A 14,106-nucleotide genomic window follows, 5' to 3' on the forward strand; every position below is an offset into this window, starting at 1 on the left:
TGGTAATTCTCTCACTTCAGCCTCCTGAGTAGCTGGGATTACAGGCACTTGCCACCACACCCAGCCAGTTTTTGTATTTTTAGTAGAGACGGAGTTTCACCACGTTGGCCAGGCTGGTCTTGAACTCCTGGCTTCAAGTGATCCTCCTGCCTCGGCCTCCCAAAGTTCAATTTATCTGTGCTTTTTATTGTTGTTGCTCTTTCTTTGGATGGTGTATCTAAGAATCCATTGCCAAATCCAAGGTGATAAGATTTGCCCATGTTTTCTTATAAGAGCTTTATAGTTTGAGCTCTTACATTTAGTTTGTTAGCCCATTTGGAGTTAAGTTTTGTATATGGTGTGAGGTGGGGGTGTCCAATTTTATTCCTTTGCATGTGGATACCCAGTTGTCTCAGCACTTGATGCATATTTTTATATCATTTTGCTTTTTGTTTAAGCTATAGGAATATATTAACTATCAAAATTTAAAAATATATTTTTAAATGGGAAAGAAAGAATTCTTGTAAAAAGAGGAGCAAATTGATAGTGTGGCTAAGATGATGAACTGTAGAGCAGGACTGCCTGGATTGGAAGCCTGGCTTCTCCACATACAAGCTGATTGATCTTGGGCATGTTATTTAATCTTTCTGTGCCTCAGTTTCCTCACATATGAAATTAAATAACAGTAGTACATGCTTCACAAAGTTATTATGGGAATTAAGTGAATGAACACATTTAAAGTATATAGTTGTTCGTAAGCACTATATAAGTATTTTTTAAATAATTGAATAAATAAATTTTGAAACTTCTAATACTCCAACCATTGTGTCCATTGGTTAGGCATCAACTTTTCTGGAGAAGCAGGGCCTGAGTGTAAGGAACCAGAAAAAAAAAAAAACAAAAACTAAAAGTGGTCAGCAGCGTGCTGGGATGAAAATCCCAGTCTTCTATCCCAATTCCCTAACACAGAGATGCCATTGGTCCTTGCAAGAAGGGTTCCCACCCTGAGCCTGTGCTTTAGTGGGCTCCACGTAAACACAAACACACAACAAAACATATTTATAAAGAAACACATGGCTGCCTCTGTTACTGGTGCAGTATAACCCATAACCTTAACATCCACCCAACAACTCATGTAGGGAAGTGTGTCTTCACAACTCTTGCCCCGTGTTCTTGAAACAAAAGGACACCGTGTTCAGATGATGAGAAGGTGTGTGGGTTGTGCTACTGCTATCATTGAGTCTTATCTTATGATAAGACTCACTGCTTTGATATGTGGAGAACATTTTTAATGACAGAAGTGCCCATATAAGAGAAAAGACACATTGATTAACTTGTGAAATCCCTCCGTTTGAGCATTTTGTATAATGAAGTATCAATTTCCAGTAGTGCTAAGTATCCATTTTCTTTCTTCTTTTTGTGTGCCAATTCATGGTTTCAAAGATTCTCACAAATTAATGCACTATTCAAAACAATTGCACAAGATGCCTGGGGAACATTTTGCAATATTAAACATTTCACATCACTATTAAATGTGTGTGTGTATATATGTCTACCTATAATACATGGAAGTTTGATAATGGTTCTTTACATTGTCAAGTAGATGGACATTGAACATTAAAATTGTGAATAGCTTTAATTGTATAAAAATCTGATATTTAATTAAAATTTAAAAATTAAAAGATTTTTCAGCTTTATTTAAATATTTTATTAAAATACTGATATTCATTCACTACCATTTAGATTGTGTCTTTAAATTTAAATAATCAATTTGAATATTTTTAAAAAACTTATGGAAAAAATATATAAAAATAATTTTAGTTTTTTATCTTTTATATTTACTGCAATTATATTTTTATTAAGTATACTCAATTCGGGATAATTTCAATGCAATTATATTTTAATTTTTAATCCTTTAGATCAGTGCAATTTAATACAGTTATATGTTGCTTTACAACAGATATGTCCTAAGAAATGCATTGTTAGGCAATTTCATCATTGCGCAAACATCATGGAGTGTACTTACATAAACCTTGAGTGTAGCCTACTACACACCTGGGCAATATGGTATAGTGTATTGCTCCTAGGCTGCCAATCTGCACAGCATGTTACTGTACTGAACAATGTAGGCAATGTAACACAATGATATTTGTGTATCTAAACGTACCTAAATGCAGAAATGCTACAGTAAATATACAATATAAAAGATTTTTTTAAAGTACACCTGTATAAGGCATTTACCATGAATTGAGCTTGCAGGCTTGGAAATATCTGTGGGTGAGTCAGTGCCTGAGTGGTGAGTGAGCGTGAAGGTCTAGGATGTTACTGTATTCTACTTTACACTTTATAAATACTGTCCATTAGACGACACTAAATTTATTTTAAAATACTTTTATTTCTTCCGTAACAAATTAACCTTAACTTACTTTGTTTTACTTTATAAACTTTTAAATTTTTTAAAATTTTTGACTCTTTAGTAATGACACTTGGCTTAAAACACAAACATTGTATAGTGGTACAAAAATATTTTGTTTCTTTATATACTATTTTATAAGCTTTTTCTATTTTTGAAATTTTTAATTTTTCTTCTTCGACTTTTTTGTTAAAAACGAAGACACAAATACACACATTAGCCTAGGCCTACACAGGGTCAGAATAATCGGTATCACTGTCTTCTGCCTCCCCTCCTGTCCCACCGGAAGGTTTTCAGGGGCAATAACAAGCACGGAGCTGTCATCTCCTCTGAAAACAATACCTTCTTCTCGAATCCTTCCTGGAGGACCTGCCTGAGGATATCTTCCAGATAACTTTTTTTTTTTTTTCCTTTTTGAGACGGAGTCTCGCTCTGTCGCCCAGGCTGGAGTGCAGTGGCGCGATCTCAGCTCACCGCAAGCTCCGCCTCCTGGGTTTACGCCATTCTCCTGCCTCAGCCTCTCGAGTAGCTGGGACTACAGGCGCCCGCCACCTCGCCCGGCCTTTTTTTGCTGTTGTTTTAGTCTACTCTTTCAACTTTTTTTTTTATAAGTAGAAAGAGTAGACTAAAACAACAGCAAAAAGGATAGTAGATACATAAACCAGTACCATAGTCATTTATTATCAAGTGTTATGTACTATACATAACTGGATGTGCTATACTTTTATTATACAACTGGCAGCGCAATTTGTTTACACCAGCATAACCACATACATGTAAGTCATGCATTGCACTATGATGTTACCATTGCTGCACTATCACTAGGTAATAGGAATTTTTCAGCTCCGTTAGAATCCGATGGGACCACCGTTGTCTCTGTGGTCTGTCATTGACTGAAACATCATTATTTGGTGCATGACTGTAGAACTTTAAGCAATGATGAAAATGCTCTATATCTACACTGTCCTATACAGTAACCACTAGCCACTTGTGACTACTGAGTATCTGAAAGGTGACTGGTACAACTGGGGAACGAAATTTTAAATTTTCTATAATTTAAATTGAAACAGCCACATTTATTTCATGGCTATCATATCATATCCTATATCATATCATATTTATATATCATATCATATATAGTATGATTATATCATATTATATATGTATATCATATTGTAAATGCAGCTTGAGACCATTACCTTCCCTAGAACACAAATTCATGAAAATTGTATCATAACGTAGTTACTGATTTTGCCAGAATAAAGGAAAAAGTAAATTTTATAAAAAAGCATATAATTTATGAATTGTTAATATCTTAATTGATTATTCATCCAAACACCACAGGTCCATCAACAGAACTCCCAGCACATGGGATAATAATTTTGTTCAGTCATCTTTGATGTTTTGCCAGCTTTCAGTCAATTAGAAACTTTGGACTTTACATGTATTTTTCTATCTAATCATTATGAACATATATTTGTCAAGGAAGGAGGATAGAAAACATGCTGTTCAACTCTTTGTGATTTAAAACTGTTAAATGTAAGCATATGATACGCAGGTTCTGCTTGAATTCTTCCCCTGGCTCTTGGCGAAGGGTCGGCCTGCCTGGATCTGAGTCATCCACCTATAAGAGGGACACCACCACACATTGGTCACTGCTCTCAAGCCCCTGGAATACCACCCCACTTGGCTTCTCCTAGTAACAGTGGCTGCCTTTGCTTGCCCATCTCCAACTCCTCCCAAGAGCACTGTTGACTATGAGCGGTACCTTTGAATCTGCAGGGGCCCTTCCCATCTGCCTAAAATTTGCTATCAGTGAAACAGAGAAACCCTTGGGGCACTGTCAGGGAGCATTCTGGTCCGTAAAATGCCTACCAGCCACCATGCCGTTCTCATTCTTGCCATTAGCGACCTTCTCATTCTCTACATCATCAGAGAGTCCTATGTGCGCTCATTCTAGAGGGCTGATAATTCTCACGGATCACCAGTGTGGACTCAAATTATTTGTATTATAATCTCACAGTACAAGTAAAAAAGTATATGCCTATGGTTTTTGTTCAGTTATAAAGTTCAAATAAACTTTCTAGATTAAATACAAACAAACTACAACACTGATCAAAATAAAAGCGGCAACATTAACTTAATGTGGCAATGTCTTGTGGAAAGCAAATTGCCAGTGTTGAAACAGTAGAAAGTTCTTAATATTAGTTTTTTACTGATTGTATTTCCACATTTTAAATTTAGTAACACTTATACAGAGAATGCTGTATGTAAAATTATATATATATATAAAATCATAGTCCACTGCAGCCTTGAACTCCTGAGCTCAAGTGATCCTCCTGCCTCAGCCTCCGGAGTAACTGGGACAACACGCACCACCATGCTCAGCTAATTTTTAAAACTTTTTTGTAGAGATGGGCTCTCACTATAGCCCTGGTCTGGAACTCCTGGGCTCAAGCCATCCTCCCACTTTGGCCTCCCAAAATGCTGGGATTACAGGCGTGAACCACCACATCTAGCCTAAAATTATATTGTCAAAAGACTTTGTTTCTCAGTTTGGGATAACCAGAACTCATAGTTCTGATCTCAACTACCAGTTTTAATGAGGTGCTTCTTTCTAACTCCATCAGCTGTTTCGCTATTTGCAGGTAAGGACTCTTACAACATTATCTAAATTTGGCATCTAATTACCTAATTTATCTAAATTATTTAAAATATCTAAAATGGGCACATAAAATGGGCATCTAATTCCATTAGATTTCTGGTCTTAGAAGTGGAAAATTTTTTAATTGAATATTTTCAAATATCCCTACTGCTAGTAAGTTGGGAGCCATGCAATAAGCTCCTCTTCCATGAGTGTGGTCTGGTTTGCCACAGCCCAGTTTCTTATCAGTTCAGTCTCCTTGTATTTCCACGCACTTTCCTATTTGCACTGCTTCCAAATGTGATACCCACAGAGCCAGACACCATGTCATGTGGGCCTTTAGGCATGTGGCACTGTTCAAACTGGGAGGTGGCCTACAGTGTGTTTGTACACATATATTTTAGTTTATCATAAAGATGATTACACAAAATTTATAAATTCTCAGGAAACCTCAAACTGTCCTTATGTAAGTGATTCTCAAAGTGTGGTCTGTGGATCCCTTGGGGTTCCTGAGTCCTGTTACTAGGGTCTACGTGGTTTGCAGTAAAACCAAGATGTTATTTGCCTTTTGCATTCTGTTGACATTTGCACTGAGGGTGCAAAAGCAATACTGGGTGTTTTTGTTTGTTCAGGTTGCTATAACAAAATACCGTAGATTGAGTACTTTATAAACAACAAAAATTTATGGCTCACAGATCTGCTTGCAGTTAATCTGAAGTACAAGATGAAGGCTCTAGCAGAGTTGATGTCTGCTGAGGGCGCATTCCCCAAGGACAGAAACTTTGAGCTGTACCCTCCCACGGCCCCCATGGCAGAAGGAGCAAAGCAGCTCTCTTCAACCTTTTTTATAAGGGTGTGAATTCTAATCATGAAGTGGGCAGTTCTTATGGCTTACTGATTTCCTGAAGTCCTCAACTCTTAATACTATCACATGGGGTATTAGGTTTCAACATATGAATTTTGGGGGGACACCAATGTTCAGACCATAGCAATGGGTGAAACTGCTGGAATCTGAACATGACTCCAAACTGTTACAGAAGGCATTATGTTATTCATCATCATGCATTTTCTGCAAAGAAGAAAAAAAAAAGCCATCTCAGCACTTTGGGAGGCTGAGGCAGAAGGATCACGAGGTCAGGAGTTCAAGACCAGCCTGACCAACACGGTGAAACCCTGCCTCTATTAAAAATACAAAAATTAGCTGGGCGTAGTGGCACCCACCTGTAATCCCAGCTACTAGGGAGGCTGAGGCAGGAGAATCGCTTGAACCTGGGAGGTGGAGGTTACAGTGAGCTGAGATCACCCCACTGTACTCCAGCCTGGGTGACAGGTCAAGACTCCGTCTCAAAAAAAAAAAAAAAAAAAAAAGGAAAAGTAAAAAGCCAATTTCATTTAATGTCCATGATGAAGCAGTAAAAATATACAACTTTATAATATTCTAAGCGACAAAATGGGAATTACATGCAAACCACTTCTGCTGCATACTAAAGTTCAGATACTGTCTTGAGGACAATCACTTGTGAAATTGAGTTACGGAGCTAAAGCAGCTGCTTTTTTTCATTGAATACCATATTTACTCTTAAGAACGACTAACACACACGATGGTTGCCCAGACTTAGGTGTTTGGCACACAGCTTTCCCAGAGATGCGTTAAGTGAGCCCAATAGTTTAGGGAAAACAACTCGCAATATTTTTAGCAAATGATAAAATGCAAGTTTTCAAGTAAAAATTAGAAAACTTATACCCATAAGTTTAATAGTTTCTAAATATTTAAAAACGTTTCTGATAAGATGGTAGGGATATTAATGAATTTATCTTTTTATACACTATAAGGAAATGTGTCACTATTTGGAAGATTTGTGTAACTCAGTAAACCAATATTTTCCTATTGACCAACGCATATTGTTACAAAATCATGCATAGTAAAAGATCTATTCAAAGTGCAGGATAGATAAATGGATTGTAATGTAATGGAGTATGAAAAGTTTATTGGCATGGTTTTGGACTCTACTGTAATTAACTTTTAAGAAACTATCACTTGTCAAATTTTGAAGAAGTGTTAAGAAATATCCACAATTATCTGAAAAGGCTTTTAAAACACTCATATTTTTACCCTGTTACATATCTATGTGAGGCCAGATATTCCTCGTATATTTCAACTAAACAACATATTTCACAGATTGAATGCAGAAGCAAATATGAGAATCCAGGTGTCTTTGATTCAAGCCACACATTAACGAGATTTGTAAGAATATAAAACACTGTCATTCTTACCAAGTTTTTGATTTAGTAAAAATGCAGGGATTTTTTGGTAAAATATGTTATTTATTGTAACATATAATGGGCTTTTATTATTATTAAATTATTCATCCATTATTTGATAACCTCAGCAGATATCAAATAATAATATATATTTAATAAATCAATTAATAAATTAAATAAATTACTAAATATTAATTAATTTAATTAATAAATATGTTAATTTCCCTTAGCTTTAATTGCTAATATAAGAATATCAATAGATACAACTTAAATGGAAGCTGAATTCCTAGACACACCAAGAGTCTACAGTCAATGTCATGGCCCTAATTGGCATAAACAAAGATTGTGCAAACTAGAGTGATATCTGGGAAGGCCTGGATGAGCCTATGTTTAGAAGATCCCCAACACAGCTGGAGTTACTTCAGATAACTCCTCGCCATAATATTATTATCATTTGATAGCTGCAGAAGATATCAGATTAATTTATTAAATACATGATATTATTATTTGATATCTGCTGAGGGCCCTTTTCCCAAGGACAATTATCATTTACTAAATGAATTAATAAATATTTTAATTTTTTCTAGATACCACCCACATAAACAAAAACTTTTTGGGAGTCCTCCAGAATTTTTAAGAGTTATCTAAACTATTGCCTTTAACAACTGGGAACTCCGATTTGAGAAGTGTTACCCTACGTTAAGCCAACAGCAGCCTGGCTCCTTCGTGCTGTGCAGTGTGGGACAGAGCTGGGTCCTTGTTGTCATCAGCCAGACAAACACATATTAAAGCCCACCTTAGCCATTGGCGTTAGAACTTTAAAATCAGCTCCATCCTACCATGCTGTCAGTCAATCAGGTGATCTTAATGACCAGATCTACATATCCTCCCTCCATGCCCCCACCCCCACCACCCACCAACAAATCCGGTCGTCTATCTCTGTCAACAGTCCTGCAATGAATTCTGAATGTAGTTTTTCTCTTCCCTGGCCCGGCGTTTACATAGTACCCTGGATGAATCTATACTTACATCCAGTGGAAATGAGAGGGATGGTGCGGAGTTATCTGAAGTAACTCCAGCTATGTTGTGGATCTTCTAATCATGGGCTCATCTAAGCCTTCCCAGGTATCACTCCAGTTTTTACAATCTTTGTTTATGACAATTAGGGCTATAACATTGGCTGTAGACATTTGTTGTGTCTAGGAACTCAGCTTCCACTTAAGTTCTGAAGTTAATCAGTTTGTGATCTTGTTCTACAACTCTCCGCAAGAAGAAAAATCACCGGGAAATAGTACATTCCGAAAGTTGTCAAAGTTTCCTTATCCAGCTGGAGCAGTGCAGTCTCAGACCAGAGTCAATTCCTTGCCCAACAGAAGTTACTTTGAGCCATGAGAAGCAGCCTACTTACCCTTACCTGGACACTTCTCCATAACCTGTGAAATGGCCTCTGTCACTGGCTCAAAGCCTTATTCTTGGTGGGCAACTCACCTGGATCCTGAGACCAAAATATGAGAACTTAATGAACTGCTCCTCTGCGGTAAACCTACTATCCTTTCACAGTAAGATGTGGATATTCTCACCTTGCTCTACCCAGTGACATGTTAATCTAGTTCTTACTTCCCCTGAGAGCCTCTTGCAACTTCACTGTTAATAGGAATCACTCTTTTATGCTTGCAAAGAACCCCTTTGGTGTAAGGAATTTATACAAAGATTTACAGGATTGGTAGGGTAACAAGAAAAGCCATCTCCCTAGCTGCCTGCTTAATCTGGATCCAACTGCTGCTAAGACAAAAAAATACAACAAATTTAATAGGAAACCAGAACAAAACCCTAAGAACGAACGCTCAGGGTTGTTTAGGTTACAACCTTAGCTTGAGAGATCTGTCCCTGGCATTTATACTTCCTAAAATAGAGAATTTGACTGAGTCAGGTGGCCACCATCCAAATGAAGTGCTTCAACTGGGAAAAGATTCATGCCAACCTGCTAGGGCGTGGTGTTTAGCCTTTCTTATATTTAGTCAATTCATGGGCTCATCATTTTGGGTGAGGTCATCAGGATGGTGCCACTCAGTTCACTTGGCAAGAGTCACAGCAGCTGATGTAGGAAGAAGCCTGTTGGAGTTTATTTTCCTAAAGGGCACCTGGGGGCCAAGGATGCATGGAGCCTTCATGAATTATTGAATGAACCCCCTCAACTGGCTCAGTACAATTATTCTCAGGGGACATCTTTATACACTCTTACGGTTAAAGTCTTGGTGGGGCTAGCTTTTCAAAATAATGACTCCAATTTTGAGGCAGTTAAGATAATTTAGTGAATTGATTTTTCAATATCTCTGTCTGTTACTGATTAATTTGTTGAGAGCGAATGTAGGCATCAGCTCTAATTTCCTTGAAGAGCTTTTATAAGTGACTTACACGTATAAAGGGCATCCTCCAAAACCATTTTAATTTTTAAAGATGCCAAACAATTTGCTAATTAAGTGTCTGTAAATGTGGACTAGTATTTCCCAAACTGTGCCCTCTAGGAAATGCTTCTAGGAGATGTTAATAGATACACAACAAAAATAAGTGAATGAAAGAAAAATTTTCAATCCATTGTCAGAAAACTTTGGGAAGAATTTGTTTACTAGAGGGGATTCTTCTTGGAGATTTACTCTCCAATCAGTATATTTAAAGACCTGAGAAGTTCCATTGTAAAGAAATTTACTTTTAATTAACCAAGCGTTTCCCAAATTTACCTTAACACAGACATTTTAAAATTTTTCCTTATGCTTCCCCAGATCCTAATTTTAGGACATATTGATCTATGTAAATTTTAAGTCAAATATGTAATTTTGAAGCATGTGTGGAACTTAAATGGAATAGGTTAGGGAATAGGACTTACTTTAAATCAAGTCCTCAGGAAAATAATTCGAGATAAAAAATTTGTGTGGGGAAGTTTACTGGGTGGTGTTCTCAGGTTCAATTCCCGCAAGGAAGTAAAGACATAGCACTGGGCTGAGGGAGAGTTTGAACTGTGTTCTAGCCACAACAAAGGTCTCATTCTGTCACAGGGTATCACTGAAGCTGGAATGGTCTTTTCGAGTTGTCCTGCCTTGAGGCAATGGGGCTGGGCATTCATAATCCTCCTTACCAGGTTGCTTCCAGGAAGAGGTCATGATCCTGGGCTGGATCAAGAACTGCTATCTTGAGTTGAGGGTAATTCTTGAAGAAGGATTCAGCCAGAGTCCCCATTTCTTAGAGAGGCCATCAACAATTCGGATATTTAGTGCCTCATCCCTGGAGAAGGCCCTGGAGGAGCACCATGGCAGCTCTACTTGGTGCCACTTGGATCCATTTGCTTCGTAGATTAAGTTCTGAGAACATTTCCTCCAGAATCTCGGTTGGTCATTTCTCTTGGAGAAACTTATAAGAAAAAGGAAAGGGAGGAACTACAGCCTCACCACTGCAGCTCATATAGAGGTTGCAACTGACATTCATCAGCTCCTCCTCAAGTACTATTCCAGATCCCCTTGTCCACGGGTGGTAACTTTGTTGGTCCAGGTGGCTGACCTGATGTGGTGACCAGACTTTGATCTCTGAGGGGCCTGAGCTTCATAGCCATGACTACTGCACTTCCATTCATTACCAAAATTGCTCCCATTGGGTAACAGCAGCTCTATCTCCTCCTTATGATAGAGCCAGGATGCTGGCTCCTCTCCTTGCTTACTGTTGGCACATGGAGTCAAACGTGACCCACTGATAGCCATAGCTAACATTTAATGGGAGCCTTCCTGGGTCTCCTGGTGGAAGCATTTTTTTTTTTTTGTCTGAAAACCAGAACCTCTAAACCCATAAAGTTGAGAGTTATAGAAGTAGGAAATACAAATTTCACAAGTGGGTTGGTGGTACTGATGGAAGCGGGGCAACTCCTAATCGCCTCCCTTGGTTTCTGGATTTACCTATTGAGAACACAGAACCATGTAAAGGCAGTTGATTTAGAGCAGCAGCTTTCAAATTTTTGGTCTCAGGACCCCCTTACACTGCTAAAATTATTTTAAACAGAAGCCCAAAGCTCATTGTGGGTGATAACTACCAATACTTACTGAATTTGAAATTAAAACTGAGGAAACTTTGAAACACTTCAATTCATTTGAAGATAGTGTGGAACACACTGCATGTTAACAGAAATAGCATCTTCATATAATTATTATGAAGTTAGTTTTGACCTCATGGAACCCTGGGATCTCTCCTAAAGTGTCAGATTGTCCCAAAATATGAAGGAGCATAGTAAAGGACACTAGGCAGCTGAATTTTACGTGCCTTGGTTTGTATACTTGATTCTTAAAGGAAGCTATGAAATGTGTTGACATTTTAGTGAAGTCTGGTCTACTTTAGTGGAAGTGCTTCCTTGATTTACTCATTAATTTCTTTGCCAACAAAATGAAATGTTATTCCTCACTTTCTGTAAAATCTGCCTAATAGCAAAGCTTCTTTATGTTAGCTTTGTTACATCCTTGATTATTCAAGAAAAAAGTATCAAGTTATAAAAGAACTTATATATTCTTTACAATCATGTTACTTTCTACGTTTAAAAAAATGCTATTTTGATTAAATAGATAACTAAATATCATTTTCAGGCACCCATAATCATATGTTAATCAAATGTCCAAATCTCTTCTGGTAACTTTTTTATTTTTACCTTCTCAAAACCAAATCCAAATATAGAAACACATAAGGTAAAAAAAGAATATTTCAGGATATCTTTTACATCAAAATCCATTTTGAGATTTCCCAGAGGGTCCCTGGAAAATTGCAAAGATTTGTTTTTTCACTTTATAAGAAGAGAGGTGCTAGAGATAATTAGCGTTTTTTTGTTTTTTTTGTTTTTTTTTTTTGAGACGGAGTCTTACCCTGTTGCCCAGGCTGGAGTGCAGTGGCGCGATCTCGGCTCACTGCAAGCTCCGCCTCCTGGGTTCACGCCATTCTCCTGCCTCAGCCTCCTGAGTAGCTGGGACTACAGGCGCCCGCCACCGCGCCCGGCTAATTTTTTGTATTTTTAGTAGAGACGGGGTTTCACTAATTAGCGTTTTTGATATGTTACTATTATAAAGTTTCATGGAAAAAGTTGTCAAATCAGAAGAGACATTCAGTTAAATTTGGGTAGTTAAAATATTTTATTAACATAATGATTTCAGAAATTATATGGTTCTGGAAAGTCCCTGGAGATTTGTCAGTGCCCTTGCATTCTATGTTTTAACTTCAGAGGAAACGTTGAGCTAAACTCTGTGGATTTTTTCCATATTCACCAGAATCTTTGTGTTACTTTGCCTGATGATACTAAACAACAACTGTATGCTATTAGTCATAATTTCCATTAATATTTAAAATATGAACTTCATCACAGACTTAATTCTTTAATTTGAATTTAACATATTCTATGCCACTGATTTTCTTTTTTACTTTTTTTTTTTTTTTTTTTTGAGACAGAGTCTCGCTGTGTCGCCCAGGCTGGAGTGCAGTGGGGTGATCTTGGCTCACTGCAAGCTCCGCCTCCCAGGTTCAAGAGATTCCCCTACCTCAGCCTCCCTAGTAGCTGGGATTACAGCCTGGTGCCACCACACCCGGCTAATTTTTGTATTTTTAATAGAGATGGGGTTTCACCATGTTGGCCAGGCTGGTCTCAAACTCCTGACCTCAAGTGATCAGCCTCCCAAAGTGCTGGGATTACAGGAGTGAGTCACCGTGCCCGGCCTGATTTTCAACTGGGGATGCACCTCAAACTTACTTGTGGAGTTATTTAAAACTACAGACTTCTAGGACCTATGCCAAAATTACTGAATCTCTTTTTATTCTTGATGTTTTCTTAGTGTATGCTTGCTGTAATCTTAGTATATTATTATATTATGTCTCAGTTATTATATCTCAAGGTTTTTTCCTCTCTAAAATTATGTTCTCCTATTCTACAAATCAGATGTAACATTCACTGACTTCTCTAAAAACAGGCCTAATCATTATTCTTAGAGACATATTGTCTGAAAGTTTATCTCAGAATGGCTTTATCATCTTGTTATGTGTGCCACAGAAGCACTCAAATTTCTCTGTCAGTTACATTATTCTTAGTATTAATTCTCATTAGATCTTTACTTTAGAAAATTATTTTAATAAATTACCCATAGACACTTTCCATTTTCTCTATCATTTAAGATAGGTTTGTGGTTTTTTTGTTTTTGTTTTTGTTTGTTGTTTTTACTATTTACTCTGATGCTTGCCTGAAGATTCTGCTCTCAGCTACAGGTCTGAGTTTGTGTCTCCAACAAAGAAGAACCACCTCAAAGCCCCACAGAAATGGACTGCACCATATACTTCAAACTATTGACACCTCAGAGAATAGAGTTTGGGTGCAGGCTTCTGATGCATTCTGAGACACTCTCAGACCATACCAGTGGGCTGGGTCAGAATTTACAGAACTATTTTCATTCCAAGAGCATATGGGCTCGTGAGATTGCTAACTCAAAATCTGGTGAAACAGGAATACTTATACTGGACTGAATAAACTGATGAGGAAAATCTTATTGCATTTATTGATAGAGAATACTATTGATGTTTAAATGTTCTCTTTTCCATATTTAAAAGCAAACAAGCACTTTCTTTATCTTCTTAACCTCTCTGTAATCCGTAATGATTTAGTAGACTCTGCTCTTTCTTTTTGTTTTTGTTTTTGTTTTGTTTTGTTTTTTGAGACAGAGTTTCGCTCTGTTGCCCGGCTGGAGTGTAGTGGTGGGCTCTTGGCTCACTGCAACCTCTGCCTCCCGGGTTCAAGCAATTC

The 14,106-nt window shown here is 37.6% G+C and overlaps 2 long non-coding RNA genes across 2 annotated transcripts in view; both read left to right on the forward strand.

Moving 5' to 3' along the window:
• The window catches only part of LOC144339096 (uncharacterized), a 112,417-nt gene that overhangs the window by 72,771 nt on the left and 25,540 nt on the right, over positions 1-14,106 (forward strand). The gene's annotated exons all lie outside the window — the stretch shown is intronic.
• LOC114676314 (uncharacterized) lies at positions 3,301-8,219 on the forward strand. Its single transcript, XR_003727234.2, has 4 exons — positions 3,301-3,404; positions 3,951-4,091; positions 4,805-5,040; positions 7,886-8,219. It is a non-coding gene; the product is annotated as an uncharacterized LOC114676314 (long non-coding RNA).

This window comes from Macaca mulatta, chromosome 2, assembly GCF_049350105.2.
Source record: "Macaca mulatta isolate MMU2019108-1 chromosome 2, T2T-MMU8v2.0, whole genome shotgun sequence".
Lineage (NCBI taxonomy): Eukaryota > Metazoa > Chordata > Mammalia > Primates > Cercopithecidae > Macaca > Macaca mulatta.